Genomic DNA, 22,051 nt, shown 5'->3' with positions numbered 1-22,051 from the left:
CAACTGGTTGGCTTTGATTTGAGATCCCTGTCTCTAGAGCTGGATTTCTCTTACTTATGTATCAATCATGCCCTAAATGGCCTACTTTGTCCCCAAAGTCTTCACTGACTGAGCTGCCCATCTCATGTCACAATTTCTCTGTAATTATGTGATTTCTATATATCTTACCCACCCAACCATGGACACAATGTTATACCTCGGATACAAATCTTTCTATGACTGGGTCTGTGATGTTTACAATGTGTGCCCTGATAACCACCTGCCTACCTGAACTTCTGTTGATTACCAGTTATCAGCTCATTGGTCAATTATCTTGTCAAATAATAAAAGAAATTGCTACCATTTATTGAGCACATGAGTGTCTTGTACTGTGCTAAGCACTTTAGCTGAGTTATCTTATTTGTTTCTTAAAATATCCCTGTAAGGACCATGTATCTGAATCCCTGGATCTTGAATGTCTTTTACCCTTGGATTAGGAATGGGCGAATGAAAGAGTCATTTGTGGAAAAAAAAAAAATCTGTCAGACACAGATACCACTGATTCCACTTAAATGTGGGCCAGCAGGATATGTCTTCAAATATGTAAAAGCAAAAAGATATGTGTTCAAAATAACTTGGCAGGAATATTTTACATAATGGAAAATGAAGGTCTATGTGTTTTAAATCCTTATAATGCATGTATAAAAACCATAAATCCTTAAATTGCCAACTAAATAAATGCTTCGTAGTGACTTGCCCCTTAATCATCCAGGAAAATTCGATAAGAACTAAGAAGTTATAAGAGCTCTTCGTTTGGGACATATTGTTTCACTTTGGCAAAATGATGTGGGGTTGTGAGGAGGAAAAACAAAGTGAGTTTTTTCTACTTAGGCAAACATGAAAGTAAAAACTATCACCAGTGATTTTTGAGACAATTGAAGCCTCTATATTGAAATGCATTGGGAGTTTGTTACGCTATTAGAAAAATATACAGTCCATTTACTATTATTTAACCACATTAATCATTATGATGAAATATGTTGTGAGCTAATTCATGAATTTCATACTTAGACGATTACATTGCTGCATAGGGTAATGATTTTAAACAGTGACAGGTAAACTTTTTCCATTTTGGCAAAAATGAGTAAGTACAGATTTTCCTCTGCGGGGATCACAGATTCTTGACACACCCAAACTTCTATAGACATATACCAGTAATGAGAAAATGGAATCCATCCACTATTACTTTAATGTTAACCTTCAGCTTAAAAAAAATCTTCTACAAGGGTTTGACATCATTGCCTTGACAATTATAAATTAAGCAGGGGCAGAATTCTGCCTACTCTAGGGAATCTAAATTCTCAGAAATTTCACTATCCAAGCTTATGATCTCTCCAAACAATCAAATGTCAGTTTTGAAGGTCATTCCTTTTGCAGATGTCTGCTCACAACAGACAACAATGGGTATGGTGTTAATGGCTCAATGGCTCAACCAGGGTAGGGACTATATTTAATTGCACATCACTGCACCCTACTCTCTAACGCAGTAGCTGGCACGTAATAAAAGTTCCATACGTAATGACTATTCCAGGTCCTAATATCTGACACTAATTGCCTGTGTGATTTTGGGATAGTCATTTAATACATTAAGGGATTTGAACTTAAAGGGCACCAAGATCTTTTCCAGCTCTGATATTTTACTAGTCATTGACTGAAGTCCCTGGGTGTTCACCAGTTTACTATAATGACTACAGAGAAAAACAGTGTTCCTCCCAAAAACACTTAAAATGAAATAATCCCTATCTCCTTCATTCAACCAATTCATGACTATTCCTCACGCAATCTATCATTTGCCAGAGGAAAAGCCATTGCTCATCTTTTATAAAAAGTGTTCTCAAAATCCAACCCATAATGGAACTAACAGTTTCTTGTCCAGCATAGGAAACATATTAACCTGATTTGATTCTGTTCCCATTTTGGTTCTCAGAATTTCAGTCTCCTTTGGAACCTTTATTATTGCCATTTAATTAAACCAATTCCTTCCATACCTTTTAATTTATTTAAAAAAAAAAAAAAAAAAAAACCCTCTCTTTTCTCAACCACTAGGAGGCAGTGTTTCAGTAGTTCTAAGCTAACAAAGACTGATCAGCCCAGAACACTGAAGTGGAATTTGACTCCTCAAATCTGAAAGTTTCCCTTAGACTTTGCTTCTTCAAGAAATAGGGGAAATAACATCTTTCTCACCAAGAAATAACCAATAGATATATTTTCACCATTAAATCACTAATAATCCTAAAAGATATATGCAAACTCCTGTTGGAATAATTTTTTTAAAAGTCTCTGCAGTTTATAATGCTATTATTTGGGGTGTTCTTAATGTTTAATTTACCATTTACCCATTCAAAACAATTCATCATGCCATTAATCACTTCTCTATTATCATCAAATATTGAATGACACATCTGTATTTTAAAGAATGTAACAAGTACTTAAAGGACAAATCCCTTTAATTCTATAGAAAGTGTTTTAATTTTTAAGTGGAAGGTAGTAAGTTTTTAAGAAGGTCCTAAGATAGGAAAATGGGAAAGGAAAGAGCAGAGCATGTTCTTTAGTGCTAGGCCTATTTTATAGATTTATTGAAATCTCAAAGCCACTCCATGAAGTAAATATTATTCCTATTTACAAGACAGAAAACTAAAGCCAAACTTCATTTAAAGTCAAATAATTAAGTGCCCAGGATTTGAATTAAGGCCTGTCTGATTCACCAATCTACTACACTAAGTTGTCTTGCAAATAAAAACAACAACAGTAACAATAACAATAAGTGAACTGTAAAGCAACCCAAAATTTGGCACAACAGTCTCTCAATTCAGTGCTCTAATCTTGATCGCAGTCTGGAAATTCATCATTAATCAACACAAAGTCACTACTTGGAAACAGAGCCAGCCACTGATTGTACTTAGGCTTTGTAAGAACAACACTCACTGCATATTCTCTGAGAATGTGTTTTTTAAAATTTGCATTGTTTTTATTATTAGGGACTTATTTAATAATAGCCTTCCTAAGCCTCCTTTCCTTGATTTGAAAGGCCATCACCATTGCAACCCTAAATTATTCTTTCTGAATGGTAAGAAAATCATGAAAACTCTTGTTGTACCTCTGCCCAAAGCCTATGCCCCAGGAAGAGAATTTTAAAAGTAATTAGTGTAACAGCTCTCACCACAGGCTTTAGGCCCCCTGTCTTAAGCCCCATAGTTAACAAACTTGAATATGTGCAGGCTTGTGAGTTTTATTTTTATCAATTCCATTTTAATATTTTACTGACCATCACCTATGCCTAGGTTTTCACAATAGCAAGTAAAATGGCTGAATCTTTGCACACTCATAGCATTCTTCTTTTCAAACTACAGAAACTAAGGTAAGGGATGTGTACAAAGAGACATGATTAAAACCATCCTTGCCACTGGACTTCTTGCAACAAATCAAACAAATTTTAAAAGTAATACAATTAACTGCCAAGATATTTCTCAAATATTCAAATGGAGGAGCAGTTTACCTTAACCTCAATTACCTTAATAGAATTAATAGAATTAAGTGGTAGAATTCTTAGAAAGTATCTGTTAAGTGCTTAACAGGTTCTTGTAGAATAATAATAGAGTTAGCTATTGCTCTAGTTGTCTCTGCACAGTTTTTGTGTGCTAAGATGGGTAGAGAAAAATTATCAGTGCTTACTGAAAAATAGGAGCTCTAAAAATGTGGAAAGAGATGGGGAACCCGCAATTAGATCAAGAAAATAACTGAAGTACATCTGGAGTGTTGGTGCATTTCTTCTCAGAGTAATAATAAAACATCCAACAGACCTCTTAACAACACAGGACATCACCATCATCACAGTGTAATCTTAAGAAAGAAAAGGTACAAGCAAAGCTCCCAGTCCACAGAGGAAGGGATTGCGGGAAAGAGAAATAAAGGAAATGGGGGTGGAGTAAACCCAGCCCTGCTGTGAAACCCTTTCCACTCAGTAGGTGAGGGATCATTTGTAATCACATCCTCTTTGACTTGGACAGTTTCCAGTGACAATTTAGAGAGGAGCCCCTAGGCCTGAGGGAGAGGCATTGGAGAAAAAAAAAAAAAAGGGAAACATAAATAGCTTTCTGCAGGAAATACAAATACACACACACACCCCCCATTTCATGGAATGGTGATCATGTTGCACATATTGATTTCAGAGAATGTAAAATGTGGAGCAGTGTCTTAAGGTAAAGGAGATAAAGTACAGTGCACACTTCTTTTTCAGGCACTTCCCATATAGCCTTTTCCCATCTCCCTTGGCTCTTATAATAAGAACACCAAAATAAAAAGATTACCGTCGACTGCCAAATCACTGTGGCCCCCAGTTGAGGACAATGAAAACCCTAGACTAATATCTATGGTGAATCTCTGGAGTCATATGGTAGACTACCAGTTTTCAGGAGCTTAAATAGTCAATAAAAATGCCTATGACTTTCTTTTTTTCTTTACAGGATAGTTCATTCTCATTATGCAAGATCATCCTAAGCGACTGCCAAATTAAATAGTCACCATAGTGCTTCCAATTTAAAAGCCAGAAAACATTTGCATTCTGATAAAATGGCTTCCATCGGATGAAGATCCTTTGAAACCCACAGTCCTCTAGCATTTTAAAGGCCGTTTGCTGAGAACCTTCTCTGACTTTGGAGCTCCCCTGTTTGCACTCTGTTAACAGTCTAGCAACTGGTCACAGCATAATTAGCCATTTGTTTCTTCAGCTAAGGGGCCAGTGGTGAATGTGGCTTCTAAGCCAAGAGCAGGGCCCCACCCTGAGCAAATCTGGCCTTAAAAACAGGCCTTCGAAAACCTACTTCTCAGTTGCCAAATACTCTAACATAAACACTGCCCCCTTTTTGAAAGCAGGTTGGATCAGAACTAGATCAGACTATTATTGCTTTTGCCTTCAGTTCTAATCTTTCAATGAACAATAGGGGGGAAAAAAAGGCCCAGGCCAGAACGTATTGCCTGACCAGCCTGTCAGAAACTGATGTCATTACAGAGCTGATACAATAAGAGAAGATTAGACTCAAAGGTCCTTGGATATATATTTACTTATGTAGATAAACATTTTTATACTATATACATATTCACTTTCATGTAAATAAACATTTATATGTATGCATATATCTGAGAGAGACTTTAAAGAAAAATGTGAAAAACTATTTTAAGTGTTATCTAAAAAAAAACTAAATCAAACACTATTTCATCAAATTTTTAAAAGTGTTGTTTGTAAGCATTTGGAAAGGAAAGAAATAAGCCTTTATTGTGACCAAATTATCTTTTTTATCCCCTCCATTTCTAATTTTATTTATTTACTAAACACATATAGCACTACCTATGCGCCAGGTACTATTCTAAGCACTCTGTAAATAATAACTTGTTTAATCATATAACGACCCTATGAAATATGTGCTATTATTATCCCTACCTGACAGATGAGGACACTGAGTAGAGAGAGGTCAAGTCACTTGCCGAGGGTCACACAGCTACCAGCGGTCAAGCTGGAATTTGAGCCAGGCATCCCACCTGTGAAATCTGTGTTCTTCACTTTGCTTCCTCCCTAAGTGAAAATTAATCTCATTTTAAAATCTTCACAGATGAGGAACTTAAGTTACATGTTTATATAACTAATCTATTTAACTCGTGCCAAATCTGAACAAAAATATGGAAATAATTTATGCCAACTAAGGACAATAGCACTAATAAAGATATTTTCATAACACATTTATGTCTTATAAAATTAGTACCCTGGCTGGGTGCAGTGGCTCACGCCTGTAATCCCAGCACTTTGGGAGGCAGTTCACGAGGTCAGGAGATCGAGACCATCCTGGCTAACACAGTGAAACCCCATCTCTACTAAAAATATAAAAAATTAGTCGGGCATGGTGGCACACACCTGTAATTCCAGCTACTCGGGAGGCTGAGGCAGGAGAATGGCGTGAACACAGGAGGCAGAGCTTATAGTGAGCCAAGATCGCACCACTGCACTCCAGCCTGGGCGACAGAGCAAGACTCCCTCTCAATAAATAAATAAATAAATAATAAAATAATAAAATAAAATTAACACCCTGGCCAGGCACGGTGACTCACGTCTATAATCCCAGCACTTTGGGAGCCAAAGTGGGAGGAGCACTTGAGGCCAGGAGTTCGAGGCCAGCCTGAGCAACATAGTGAGACACCATCTCTACAAAAAATTAAAAAATAAAAATTAGCCAGGCGTGGTAGCAGACCCCTAGAGTCCCAGCTACTCGGGAGGCTGAAGTGGGAGGATTGTTTGTGTCCAGGAGTTCAAGGCTGCAGTGAACTATCACTGCAACACTGTAGTCCAGCCTGGGTAACGGAGCAAGATTCTGTCTCTAAAAAGAAAAATGAAAGTGGAAATAAATAAATTAAATTAAATTAAAACCAGCTCTCTTCAATCTTCCTATACTCTCTTTAAAAAAAAAAAAAATTTCAATTTTTTATTTTTTTGAGATGGAGTCTCACTCTGTCACCCAGGCTAGAGTGCAATGGTGTGATCTCGGCTCACTGCAACCTCTGCCTGCCGGGTTCAGGCGATTCTTCTGCCTCAGCCTCCCGAGTAGCTGGGATTACAGGCTCGCAGAACCACGCCCAGTTAATTTTTGTATTTTTAATGGAGATGGGGTTTCACCATGTTGGCCAGGCTGGTCTCGAACTTCTGACCTGAAGTGATCCGCCCACCTTGACCTCCCAAAGTGATGTGAGCCACCACACCCAGCCACAATCTTCCTATACTCTCTAACTTGCATTTCTTGCATATATGGTGAGCAACATAGCTCTCTGCATGCATCACCAGATGGTCCTCCAGACCTCTCTGTTCAACAGTTAGTACAGTTGAGTCACTTGATACCTCATTCCCAACTAAGATTTACAAAGCATATTTAAAAGAGGAAAATCACACATTGGTTACCAGTTCATTGTAAAATGGTGCAAAAATTAGACTGATAATAAAATGTTTTATTAGGCACATCCTTTTCATATCTGCTATATTATAACTTGTCTTGATTTTAAATAAAAAGGCCCTTCTAGAAGCATCTATCTAAAGTCTATACAGGTTATGTTCATACTGTTATAAAATTATAAAGTCTAGACAGAGTTTGCTGGGCTTTGACTTTAAACTATTAAATAAGAAAAAAGATGATCTTGGCAAGGAAACAATTAGATAATATTCTCGATTTTCACAATATTGATTCGTGTGTGTTGTAGAATTTCTGGAAGGAAGTTAAAACAACAATGGCTAAATCTTGCTTGATGATTACAGTACTTAATTTATATTTATTAATGGCAATAGTAATAATGGACCTTATTTTAAAGTCTTCAATCTGTCCCCATCTCTCAAACCATACTACCACCACCATAGTTCAGGGTTTAACACTTCTCACTGTCTAATCTTATCTCCTCCCCTATTTAAATTACAACTGATAGATTGATCTTTCTGGAACACATATGTCACTTTCTGCTTAAAATATTTCTGCTGTTCTCTAGTCTCTTGATGACCAAATTATAACTTCTTAGAGGAGTATTTGGGATTTCTACTACTTTATTACTACCATAGCCATGTTTCAACCTCTTACGTTTTGCAAAAGCATTCTTCCACATATGTGCTTTCCCATATGTTATTCCCCGACTTGAGACATCATACCCATATCCTATCCTCACCCAATCTGGGCAATTTCATCATTCTTCAAATACCATCTCTCGTATACGCCAAAGACTTTTTCTGATCTGTCTCCTTGTCTGACTTAGACGGCTCTCTGAAAGGTTATAATAGCACCAAGTTCTTACCTCTATAATTCAGTCAATTACTTATCCTTTTGGAGAACATTAAAGACCTACATTACATGCTCAAGTTTCTATGCACTCCAGTAAATGTGAACTTTTTGAGGGAAGACACATTTTAAAGCTTTTTTCTTTCAATACCTCACAACTAGCATGGTGCCTGGCACAGTGATCAATAAATGCTGAATAAATGGCCAAATTTCAAGAAATCACATATACATAAGAAAATGTTATGCAACCAAGAAAATCACTGAATTGTGTATAATCTACTAGTCAAGGTTCTTTGGTAGAACAATGGCAGTCTTATGTATAGCCCTCTCAGGCTTTTGGTATCAATAAGAAGAACATACATACACAGCAGTAAGATAGTCCTATGTGATGTTAATATTCACAGGTAACTTGCATAAATAAAAGTGCAAGTGTGTGTGCATTCAAAACTACATTAGCAACATCCAAATAAATTGTTACAAATCTTTTCAAAATATTTAGTAATTTTTTCCAGAAGTTCCATCCTCTTTTGCATTAGATGTTTAAATACCCTCCAGTAGATTATCTTTTTTTAAAACAACTTTTAATTAAAAAGTGAGGATAATTAGGCTGGGCACGGTGGCTCACGCCTGTCATCCCAGCACTTTGGGAGGCCAACGTGGACAGATCACGAGGTCAGGAGATAAAGGCTATCCTGGCTAACACAGTGAAACCCCATATCTACTAAAAATACAAAAAATTAGCCGGGCATGGTGGTGGGCACCTGCAGTCCCAGCTACTTGGGAGGCTGAGGCAGGAGAATGGTGTGAACCTGGGAGGCAGAGTTTGCAGTGAACCGAGATTGTGCCACTGCATTCCAGCATGGGCGACAGAGCAAGACTCCGTCCCCCACCCCAAAAAAAAAAAAAAAAAAAAAAAAGTGAGGTTAATTAATAATTCCAAAGATTACTATCTTTTAGAATCGTGCAAAGATGTCCGTAAAACTTCCTAGCAGTAAATTAAGTAGAGTTATCATTTTTAAAGATGATGGAGTTAAGCATATCCTACTATTTGTAATTAAAATTTATCTGGGTGTATGTTTGTTTATTCTCTGTTGTCCACATTAGATTGTAAGCTGCCAAAAAAAGTACCCGAATTTCTTACTATAATCCGTTAGCACAAAGCAAATATGAAAGAAGTATTTTAAAATCTTCCTTTCAACTTCAGCTTCTGAAGGAGATAATTAATTCATGGAAGAACAACATATGCTCATAAAACATCAAAACCACCTGATAAATTCGCATATTTAAAGAATCAGAAATCTGCAGAAGCATACAAAGAGAGAAGAACCATTCAAAAGTGACTTGATGATCTTTAGCTCTCCTTGAAAGCATTTGCTGATCCTGGAAGGCACTGTAGGTTAGAAATCTGGACTTGACCCAGGAAGCATCCTACTGGAGGACAGAGAAACAAGGAGAACTTCAGAGAGTTGCATAGAACTGAAGGGCCAAAATTGTAGAATTAAAGGACATTAACCACAGACTCTGTGTCCCTCTTAGGACTCTGCCATGTTTGGAAGTTATAGGGTCAGGATACCAGAAAGCTAAGCCAATTGCCTCTCAGAGACAGAGTAGAAATTATTATGACCACTCAGGGCTAAGAAGAAAAACACCTTCTAGGCTCCCAATTAGAAAGCACTGTAAGGCCATGCTTTAATCAGAATTAGACTGCTTATTACTAAAATTGCAACTAGCCTCTCCCCACCTCAGTTTATAATTGGATCCCATTCCACCCCACATGCATATACACAACTGTCTATTTATCCAGCAGAGGAAAGAGCAAATTTTGTGTGGTGAAAGAAAACAACTAAAAATGCTAAAAATGTTAGCATTCAATCAAACATTTTTAAGAAAATAAACAGGACTATATGATTGACATCCAAACACACACACACACACACACACACACACACACACAAGCATATCCACAGATGATCCACACATTACAGTTAGCACAGATTTTGAAAGAACTATCATAAAGTTTAAGACAGTAGATGAATTGATTATCAAACTAATTAAAAGGTAGAAAATTTCAACAAATAGTAGTATATATAAATAATTATAATTTACAAATATCACAAGAACATTCTAGAAATTAAGGGCTGTGCATAGGTGATAGACTTTGGATGTTTGTTCCCTCCAAATATCATGCTTAAATGTGATCCCCAGTGTTGGAAGTGGGGCCTGGTGGAAGGTGTTTGGGTCATAGAAGTGGATCCCTCCCCTGAATGGCTTGGTACCCTCCCCATGGTAATGAGTTCACACAAGATCTCATTGATAAAAATTCTGGGACCTCCCTGACCTCACTCCCTCTTTCACCATGCAAGGTGACTGCTCCTCACTCACCTTCTGCCATGAGTAAAAGCTTCCCAAGGCCTTACCAGAAGCCAAGCAGATACTGGTGCCATGCTTGTACAGCCTGTAGAACCATGAGCCAAATAAACCTATTTTCTTTTTAAATTACCCAGTCTCAGGTATTCCTTTATAGCAATGCAAAATGGATGAATGCTGTAGGTTTACCAGGAAGTAGACATACTTGTAAGACAAATAGCAAGTAGAAGATAAGACTAGTAATTTCAGAGACAGGTGAATAGAAAATGTATATACTTAAGTAAAGAAGGAAAGGAAGAAAAGGATGACAGGAAAAGAACAAAGTGTAAAAAAATATATCAGACACATTTGAATGGCATAACACAAGTGTAATAAGATTATAAGAAAGAAGAGACAGGAATGAGATAGAAGCACAATTTGAAGAGCTAAGCACTGATAATTTTCCAAAACTGATGAAAAAAAACCCCAACTCACCAATTTCAGAAGCCTACCGAAGAGTATATAAAACACTGAAAGAGTACATAAAACACTTGGTCATATTGCAGCCAAACTACTGAAAACCAAGATAAAAATAAAAACTTTAAAAGAGCCAGAGGAAAGAAATACAAATTTCTTTCAAAATATACCCCAAATCTCTGACAGCTGACTTCAAAACAGAAATAATAGAAGCCAACAGACAATTGATTGACATTTTTACAGCGCTAAAAGAAAGTAACCATTAACTTAGAATTGTACCCATAGGGGAAAAAAATTTCCAAAATGTGACTAAGCTTAAAAACACTTTTGATTAACAAAACATGTCAAGTATTTAATGCCAAAAGATTTTCTTTGAAATAAATGTAAAAGAGTTTATCAGGTGAAAGGAAAATTACACTTCATAGAAACAAGGAAGTTCAGAAAGGAATGAAGAGCAATGGAAAAGGTGAATATGTATGCAAATATAAACAAATATTGACCCTATAAAATGATATTTTGAATACCTCATTGAATTTAAAATATATGTAAAAATGAAATGCACGATAAAACATTGCAAATAGCAAGAAGGAATTTAGAGTTTAAAAGGTCTAAGATTTTAGCAATATTGAGAAAAATAGTAAAGCTAACAGTTTGTACTAGATTATAAGTTAAGAATTCATGTTATAATCACTAGCTAATCTATAAAAATAGTAAAATTATTTTATGAAAAACAGGTATATATTATAGTTGGGATAATTTGAGCAAAAAAGAAAGGAATTGAATAATGTGGTATTATAACCCCAAATATAAAAATAAATATCCATGAGTCCATACTAATATAAATGATTGAAAATGAGTAAGAGAAAAGAACCAACTATCTCATGAAGAAGAATTCCAAATATTTATGTAGATACTTCACCCTCAAAAAGGCAGAGTATAACCCCCTATTCCTTAAGTGTGGGCTGCACATAGTGACTTCCTTACAATAAATACAGTATGAAAATAGGGAAAAACTAACTTTACAGTACAGAAAACCAACACTGCTTCAGTCCCATAATGAAAATGAACATAAACAATGATAAGTAATATTGACAGAATATACGTTTTATGTGAAATAAAAATGGTAGTTTACCTCTGTGGTCATTCTCAAACAGATTAGCTCCAATAAAATCATGAGAAGACCATCAGACAAGTCTCAGGCAGGGGCATTGTATAAGATATTTGACTAGTACTCCTTAAAACTGTCAAAGTCCTTTTTATGCTCATCAAATACAAGTACAGTCTGAGAAACTGTCACAACCAAGAGAATCCTAAGTAGTCATGAATACTAAATGCAATGTGACACCTGAATGGATCCTGGAACTACAACAACAACAACAACAACAACAATACATTAGGTAAAAGCAAAACAAAGAAAACCTGAATCTATTTGGAGGTTAGTTAATAATAATCATTAATTATAGCAAATATACCACATTTATATAAGGGGTTAGTAACATGGGGAAATAGATGTAGTGGAAGTGAGAATGTTCTATACTGTCTTTGCAATTTTTTTCTGTAAATCTAAGACTGTTGGAAGTAAAAATTTTAGAAAAGGGTGACAGATGAATAATACAATAATAAAGCAATGTTTCATCAATTTAAAAGGAAAAGGAGAAAGCAATGAATAAAGACGATTAAAACAGAAAAAAAAGAAAAATTTAAAAATCCATATTTATTATTTATTACATTCAATATAAATGGACTAAATCTACATTTTTAAAAAAACCCTAAAATTACCAAAATCAATTGTTAAATGCCTACCTACTCTAGCCTTCTTGCAAAAAACAAACTTTTAATTTCAAGTATAAAATACAGTTCAAAATAAAAGTATAGAAATAAAGATACCATGCAAACACTAGCCAAAAGAAAAGTGATTTAGCATATTATTATTAAACAAAGTAGGCATAAAGCCAAGAAGCATTATTAAATAAATTTAATAAAGATAAAGGGTTTAATCTAATAGATATCAGTGTACATGACAAATAACAATATCTGAGAATATGAAGACAGAAAGGGAAAATAGAGAAAATCTAATCATAGAGAGAGACTTTAATACACCACTCTAGGTAGCTGAGATGGCAAGATATATATGTTGTGAAGAACTGTTTTATTCATTTTAGGATGTTTAGTAGCATCCCTGGCTTCTACTCACTAAATGCTGGTAGTGCTTCCCATTCCCCAATTGTAACAACTAAAACTGTCTCCAGATATTAAAAATTCTCTGCTGGTTGAGAACCATTTACTACATATATACTTATATATGTTACACACACATCACATATAAAGTTTATATGTAACATATTACATATAATATGGAATACAAATATTGCATATAATATACATTATACACTTATGTATATATGCATACACAGACACATATATGTACACATAGACACAAACATGTCTACATGTAGTATATATAAAATGTATACATATATGTAATATATATTTACACATAATGTATACACACATGTATATATGCATGTATATACACAAACATATGTATATATACACAAACATATATTTGTATATATTAACACGTATATATGTATAAACACAAAAATATACTCAAACACATATACACACTGAATAATACAATAATCAAACTTTTCATAATTTACACATCTAGCTGACATTGCTGCCAACAGGACAGAATTCACATAATTTTTGACTTGGCATAGAAGCTTAGACCAAGATACACTATATGTTGGATCATAAAGCCTCAACAAATATCAACAAATGAAAATAATTCAGAGTATATTCTTTGATCACAAAATTAACTTAGAAATAAATTATAAGCCATCAAAACATCTCCAACTACCTGGAAATGATGTACTTCTAAATGATCTATGGGTCAAATAAGAATTAACAACGAAAACCTTAAGATATTATAGCTGAATCATAAAGAAGGTATAACACAAAATAAATGTGATATGCTTTAAAAGTAATATAGAGAGGGTAATATATATCACAGAATGAAAATATTGTGGAAGAATAAATACTAAAGCGATAAATATGCTTTTATCTCAAAAGGTTGTTAAATCAAATTAAATTTGGCCTAAATCTGCCTCTGTATGCAGTGAACTGTATCCTAATATAATTTGTAAATAAACTGCAGTCTAACTTGAGAGTATATTCTTCTAATAAGTAACTGAGCTTTGACAATCACAGTAGCCTGAGCTTTCAGCCAATCACAGCCGCAGATTGCTCATACATGTTCAAATAAGGCAAATGTCAAGCTGTGACCAATTGAGCTATTTCTGTATGTCACTCTCTTTTCCTGCCTATAAATTCCGCCTGCCCACATTGCTGGGTGGAGCTCCCTGAGGCTTTATTAGTTCAGGGTGCTGCCCAATACGTGAATGTTTCTTTGCTCAAATAAACTGCTAAATTTAATTTGTCTAAAGTTTTTCTTTTAACAGTCATAACAAAATTAAACCGAAATAATTTTTATATAATAGTAATAACAATGGGAATTAATGAAATGAAAACAAATGTGTAATTAAAAAAACACAACAAAGTCTTTGACTAAAATGATTTATAAAACATATACTTAGCAAAAATAAATAAGACACAAAGACAACACAAAATACCAACATCAGAAATGAAAAAAGCAACATCATTATTTGTAACAAAGGACTACTATTAACAATTTTAGCCAATGAATTTGATAATTTGGATTAAATTGGCAAATCCCTTAAAAACACAACTTTCTGAAACTGATACTATATATATTTAAAAGTAAATTACATTAAATATACATTTATATTGGATATATTAATATACAATTACTAATTGTATTATATATTTATTAATAATTAATACAAGGCAATCAATATAGTCATTATTATATTGCAATGTATATTAAATTTTTTGATTCTGTCATTGAAAACCTTCTAAAACAAATGAAGATGAAAATATTTGTACCAGTTAATTCTTCCAAAAAATTAAGAATAATACAAATTTTACACAAAATCTTCCAGAGAAAGAAAACAGAGGAAATACTTTCTAGCCATTTTTATAGAGCCAGGATAATCTTTATAGTAAAGTACAACAAGAAACTGAAATTTCAGACTAATCCCTCTCATTAATATAGTTATAAAAGTCCTAAATCAAACTCAGTGATATGTAAAATACATAATAGTTTCATCCAAACACCCTCAATAGTAGAACGAATCAATTGAGGTGTATTCACACATTAAAAATACTCTCTATGTATGAGAGTGAATGAACTACAACTACACTCAAGTAACAAAAGGCAGAATAAAGAAAATCAATCCCAAAAGAATTTACACTGAATTGTCCATTTATGTAATGTTTACGAGCAAAACTAATCTACACTAACAATATTAGAGGTCAGGATATGAATTACCCTGAGAGCAGATAGTGACTAAATGGGGGTGTGGGCATGTCTTCAGGGGTATGAGTGATGTTGTTTCTTGATCTCAGAATCATTTGCAGGAGTATATTCATGCTGTAAACATTTATCACGCTCTAGACTTTCGATGTGTGAATATTTCTGTACATGTCATACTTCAATAAAAAGTTTGATTTTCCAATTCTTTTTACCCAGCTTCTCTGTTGCCAGAAAACTCTTAATATATCTGTGAAATACGTTTTGATTTCTTTTTAGGTTCATACTTGAAGTTTCTTTGCTCAAATTCAGCATTAAAAATACTTAAGAGATTCTCTGCACCACATTGATGTAGGTATGAGTTTGGCTCTGCGATTGCTATTGAGCCACTTTAAAATTGTTCCCCAAGGTCTCTTCTCTTATCTCCTTCCAACTCCCTCAGAAAACCGTTAGTGACGCTGGAATCCAGGCAATTGCACAACCCTTTTAATGTCAGTCTTGGAATGAAGACTTTATGCATCACTAGCTGTGTGCATGTATAGTGAGGTAAAATTAATATCCTCTGCGTTGTTTAGTCTATATTTCATTGGCTGGCTGCCTAGAATGACTAAGGAAACTGCCTGTAAAGTTACCCCTTCCCCTCAAAAGAAAAAAGAAAAGGCAAACTTTGGAATTACTTTTACAAAAGGGAAAATTAATAAATGACTTAAAAAAATAAACTAAAAGGAGAAAAGGGAGTCTTCGTGCTCGTAGATTCCTTTTTTCTCAAAAGGAAAAGTACTTCATTCGGGCATAGTTGTAGTCAAGCCAAATTGTCACCATGCTCTGGTGATTTACAAATTGAGGGATGATATTCAAGGGCAGTGCTTGTCTCACTTCAAATCTTAATGCAAAGTTAATTGTATACCCTGGGTTACGTTCTACAGCATTTCAAGTGATATTGATGACACTAATAATATTATATAAGGCACTTCTCTGAAAATTCATGAATATACCTTTTAATTAAGCTGACTTTTGAAAGGACTATGGTCCTATTATATACAGTAAAATAGCTCCCTCCATGTAAATTAAGCTCTGTGTATGTGTGTGTGCGCGCGTAGCTACTGTGTACATACTCTATTACTAAATGTCAGGGAAAAGATTAAAATGTATTTTCCTCATAAACTGTTTTCAGTCATTGCAGTGCCTGAGGAGCAATGATTCCCTTTTCTGCTGACCTCCCATATAGTTTCCAGAGACCTAAATTTTCTTCTTTTGGGAGGTTACATTTTGTATCTTGTGTACACTACAGCTTTAAAGAGAAAAGAAGGCTCCTTGATGTCTGGAAGAATGCTATACATGTTTTATTGTTTTGTATCCTCTGATTATTGGCAGCAGTTTTGTTTGAGGTTTCTACTGTCCTCCTTTATCTGTCAGATGCTTAGGGATACATTTAACTGATGCAGCAAGCTTCAAACCTTAGCATGAGCTGTTTCAAAGACAGGTGCAGTTTAGGAAGTATAGAGCTTAAAGGAAGAAGGTACATTATTGGAATTAGAAGTGCAACAAGGAAATACATGCTTGTTATTTCACATTGAATGACATTTAGGTCCGTAATCTTCAGTGCTGGAATGAGATATTTTGTTCAGACTGAACCTAAACATGTCAGACATTAAATACGCTTTCCCTGCTCACCGAGGCTAGCTCTACATGTAGTCTCCAGGAATCCATAACAAGCCGTTGCCTTTCTCTCCTGAGGTAACCCTCCTGACTTTCCCGGCTGACTTCCCATGCTTATCTGATGGTTTACTCAACATGTTCCCAATACTGGAAACACTTTGTTCCCTGCTGGTTTTTCCCCTTCTAGCTCTCCAGATGGTTTTTGATCTTATGTCTCGAAGGATCTCTCTTTTTCTTCTCTCTCCAGTGACCAGTATACAACTCAAGGGCAGATTGTTTTGTCCTTCCCTCCGTTTAGAAACTCTTCACCGGCCTGCTGCCTCCTCAGTTTCTTGCAGTCAAGTCCTGCTTTGTGGGCTTTCAAGACGTACTGAGTGGCAATAGTGTAACAACGTGAGTTCTGATGCCAGTTACCTGCACTCAAATCCTGGTCCCTCCACTTACTAAAATAGCAACTTCAGACAAGTTCCTTAACATCTATTTGCCTAAAGTTTTTCATCTGCAAAATGAAGCTAATAATATCATACATCTGGAATTTTTGAATGGAGTCAATGAAACAATACATGCAAAAGACTTAGGATGATGTTGCATATATAGCAAGAAGTCAGTGAATATTGCCCTTGGTCAATAATCCAGGAGCACCTAAGCTTATACTATTTTGAACTCTGTCAGTATAATAAAATCTAGTTGTAATATAGAGCATATGTTTATCCAAGAACAGTACAAATAACTTCAGGAATATTAAAGACTAATCATATAGAAACTACATTTGGTAGGAACCATAATGACCAAAGTCTAAGAGTAGGAGGAGAGAGTAGCAAGAGAAATGGTTATCCTGACTGCTTTCTATCCTCTCCAATATCATCATTCTAGCAGGAGATGGTGGCTCATGCCTGTAATCCCAGCACTTCGGGAGGCCAAGGTGGGAGGATCACTTGAGCTCAGGACTTGGAGACCAGCCTGGGCAATGTAGTGAGATCTCATCCCTAGTAAAAATAAAAAAAATTAGCTTGGTATGGTGGCACACACCTGCAGTCCAAGCCACTCACAGGCTAAGGTGGGAGGATTGCCTGAGCCTTTGAGGTCCAGGCTGCAGTGTGCCATGATTGAGTCACTGCACTCCAGCCTGGGCAAAAGAGTAAGACCTGACTACTCTGTGACACAGTTGTCATATATTATATTATATATATATGAAATAAATGTTATTAGATTATTCTGAGAATGATCTCTAATAACTCAAAAGAAATACTCATGGCCTACATACCCCGATTCTTTTCTTAAAATATACTATAAATATTTTTAAATTTTATTGTGTCATGTCTTGTGTGAAGGACTTAAGGGATTCAGAGTCTAGTAGCAGAGACACATGCCCTACTTTCCTACCCAATTTAATTCCAAATATAGTGTGATAGAGACTTATAAAAAGGAATGGAGGCCAGGCGTAGTGGCTCATGCCTGTAATCCCAGCACTTTGGGAGGCCGGGGCAGGCAGATCACTTGAGATCAGGAGCTCAAGACCAGCCTGACCAACATGGTGAAACCCCATTTCTACTAAAAATACAAAAAATTAGCTAGGCAGGGTGGCAGTTTCCTGTAGTCCCAGCTATTTGGGAGGCTGAGGCGGTATAATTTCCTGAACCTGGGAGGTGGAGGTTGTAATGAGTTGAGATCTCACCACTGTACTCCAGCCTGGGCCACAGAGTGAAACTCCATCTCAAAACAAAACAAAACAAAACAAAACAAAAAGGTATGGAGCAATAGGGAGTTAGGGAAGAATTTTTTATTCATACAAATTTATGAGGTACATGTGCAATTTTGTTACATGCATAGATTTTTTTTCTTTTCTTTTTTTTTTTTTTTTGAGACAGAGTCTTTCTCTGTCACCAGGCTGGAGTACAGTGGTGTGATCTTGGCTCACTGCAACCTCCGCCTCCTGGTGCAAGAGATTCTCCTGCCTCAGCCTCCCGAGCAGCTGGGATTACAGGTGCACACCACCATGCCCAGCTAATTTTTGTAATTTTAGTAGAGACGGGGTTTCACCATGTTGGCCAGGATGGTCCCCATCTCTTGACCTTGTGATCACCTGCCTTAGCCACCCAGAGTGCTGGGATTACAGGTGTGAGCCACGGCGCCTGACCATGCGTACATTTTCATGGCGGTCAAGGCTTTTAGGGAATCCATCACTAAGTAATGTATATAGTACTCACTAATTTCTCATCATCCTCCCTCCTTCTGCCTCCTCACCCTTTAAAGTCTCCATTGTCTGTCATTCAATTCTCTGCACAAATGTGAACATATTTTATCACTCACTTATGAGTGAGAACATGCAATATTTGTCTGTGTCTGGCTTGTTTCATTTAAGTTAATAACCTCAATTTCCATCCATGTTGTTGAAAAATACAAGATTTTATTCTTTTTTATGGCCCAATAATATTCCACGGATATATATGCCACATTTTCTATATCCATTCATGTTGATGAACACTTAGGTTGATTCCATATCATTGCTATTGTGAAGAGTTTTGTGATAAACATGTGAGTGTAGGTATTATTTTGATGCATTGATTTCTTTTCCTTTGGGTAGATACCCAGTAGTCGGATTACTAGAATGAATAGTACTTCTATTTTTAGTTCTTTGAGGAATCTCCATATGGTTTTTCAGAGGAGTGGTACTAATTTACATGTCCACCAACAGTGTATAAGAGTTTTCTTTTCTCTACATTTTCATCAACATCTGTTATTTTTTGTCTTTGTGATAACAGACATTTTGATGGGGGTAAGATAATATTCCATTGTGGTTTTGACTTACATTTCTCTGATGATTAGGGATGCTGAACATTTTTCATATGCCTGTTGGCCATTTGCAGGTCTTCTTTTGGAAAAAGTCTATTCATGTCCTTTGCCCACTTTTTAATGGGATTATCCTTATGATTTGCTGTTGCAGTTGTTGAATTAAGTTCTTTTATATTCTGGATATTAGTTCCCTGTTAGATGAATAGTTTGCAAATATTTTCTCCTATTCAGCAAGTTGTCTCCTTACTCTGTTAATTATTTCTTTTGTGGTGCAGAAGCTTTTTGTTTAATGTAGTCCCATTTGACTATCATTTTTTTCTGTTGCCTACGCTTTTGAGGTCTTAGTCATAAATGCTTTGCCTAGCCCATTGTTTACAAGGCTTTTCCCTAGGTTTTCTTCTCATATATATAGTTTCAGGTTTTACATTTAAGTCTTTAATTCATCTTGAGTTGATTTTTGCATATAGTGAGAGATGGGGGTCTAGTTTCATTCATCTGTATATAGCTATTCAAATTTCCCAGCATAATTTATTGAAGTAGGTTTCCTTTCCCCAATATGTTATTATCAGCTTTGTCGAAGATCAGTCGGCTATAAACATATGGCTTGATTTCTGAGTTTTCTATTGTGTTCCGTTGATCTATATGTCTATGTTTATTTTATTTATTTATTTATTTTGAGACGGAGTCTGGCTCTGTCGCCCAGGCTGGAGTGCAGTGGCCAGATCTCAGCTCACTGCAAGCTCCGCCTCCCGGGTTTAAGCCATTCTCCTGCCTCAGCCTCCGGAGTAGCTGGGACTACAGACACCCACCACCTCGCCCGGCTAGTTTTTTGTACTTTTTAGTAGAGATGAGGTTTCACCGTGTTAGCCAGGATGGTCTCGATCTCCTGACCTTGTGATCTGCCCGTCTCAGCCTCCCAAAGTGCTGGGATTACAGGCTTGAGCCACCGCGCCCGGCCATGTCTATGTTTATAACAGGACATGCTTTTTTGGTTACTTTAGCCTTTTAATTTAAAGTCAAGTAATGTGAGGCCTCCAGCTGTGTTCTTTTTGTTCAGGATTGCTGTGGCTGATCAAGCTCTTTTTTGGTTCCATATGAATTTCAGAATTTTTTTCTAATTCTTTGAAAAATGACATTGGTATTTTGATAGGGATTGCATTTAATCTGTAGGGCAGTATGGTTATTTACTTTTGGAGACCAAGTCTCACTCTGTCACCCAGGCTGGAATGCAGTGATGCAGTCTTGGCTCACTGCAACCTCTGCCTCCCAGGTTCAAGCAATTCTCCTGCCTCAGCCTCCTGAGTAGCTGAGATTACAGGAGCCTGCCATCAGGCCCAGCTAATTTTTGTATTTTTAGTAGAGATGGGGTTTCACCATGTTTACCACCAGGCTGGTCTTAAACTCCTGACCTCAGGTGATCTGCCTGCCTCAGCCTCCCAAAGTGCTGGGATTACAGGCATGAGCCACCGTGCCTGGCCTGTATGGTCATTTTAACGTTATTTCCAATCCATGAGCAAAGGATGTCTTTTCCATTTTTTGTGTGTGTCATATATAATCTCTTTAATCATTTTTATAGGTTTTTTTTTTGTAGAGATCTTTCACTTTCATGATTGTTTATTCCTAGGTATTTTTTGTAAATATAAATGTGATTGCCTTCTTGATTTCTTCTAGCTAGGTTGTTACTGGTGTATATACACACTACTGATTTTTGTACATTGATTTTGCAATTTTACTGACTTCATTTTGCAAACCAAAGAGTTATTTGGTGAAGACTATGTTTTTCTAGATATAAGATCATTTCCTCAACAAAGAGGAATAATTTGACTTCCCCTTTTACAATTTGGATGCCATGTATTTCTTTCTCTTACGTGATTGCTCTGGCTAGGACTTTTAGTACTCTGATGAATAGGAGTGGTGAAAGTGACTACCTTTGTCTTTTTTCAGTCCATAAAGAAAATGCATTCAACTTTTCTCCAATCAGTATGATGTAGTGGTGGGGTTGTTTTACTCTACCTTTATTATTTTGACATACGTTTCTTGTATGCCTAGTTTGCTAAGGGTTTTTATCATGAGGAGATGTTGAATTTTATCAAATTCTTTTTCTGAATCTATTGATATGATCATATGATTATTATCCTTGATTCTGTTTATGTGAAGTATCACATTTATAGACTTATGGTAAGATGTTCTTCTGGTTCCAAGCATTGTGTGCTTGTGTTGACAGTGGTTGGACTAGGCCACTACTGGAAGTGTGGGCCAATTTCCAGGCCAGCAGGTGGCGCTTGCAGGTAGGAGCCAACTGCCGTGGTAGCAGCAAGGTGTTTAGGCCCAATCTCAGTCTTCTGGAAGAAGTGCTTTGCTGTCCCAAGTGGTGGATTCACTCGTGGAATGCTCAGGACCCTGGATTTTGTGCTTTGTCTCCAAGTGGGAGCAAAGCCAGATGGAGCCAGACTGGGCAGGCTGGTGCTCAGACCTCCCAATGGTGATTGCCTGCACCAGTGATAACAGACAATGGAAGGACAGTCATCAGGTACTTGGCAGA

At 36.2% G+C, this 22,051-nt stretch overlaps 1 long non-coding RNA gene across 2 annotated transcripts in view; it reads left to right on the top strand.

The window, feature by feature from the left end:
• Positions 1 to 15,551: 15,551 nt before the first annotated feature.
• LOC140712331 (uncharacterized) overlaps positions 15,552 to 22,051 on the top strand; it is a 32,723-nt gene continuing 26,223 nt past the window's right edge. For both annotated transcript variants that reach the window (XR_012093861.1, XR_012093862.1), the window contains exons 1-2: positions 15,552 to 15,603; positions 16,964 to 17,109. This is a non-coding gene — a long non-coding RNA (uncharacterized lncRNA). The remainder of the gene's footprint in view (positions 15,604 to 16,963; positions 17,110 to 22,051) is intronic.

Source organism: Chlorocebus sabaeus, chromosome 8 (assembly GCF_047675955.1).
Source record: "Chlorocebus sabaeus isolate Y175 chromosome 8, mChlSab1.0.hap1, whole genome shotgun sequence".
Taxonomy (NCBI): domain Eukaryota; kingdom Metazoa; phylum Chordata; class Mammalia; order Primates; family Cercopithecidae; genus Chlorocebus; species Chlorocebus sabaeus.
The sequence above is the reverse complement of the archived record's forward strand: the minus strand, read 5'-3'. Positions and strand labels throughout refer to the sequence as shown.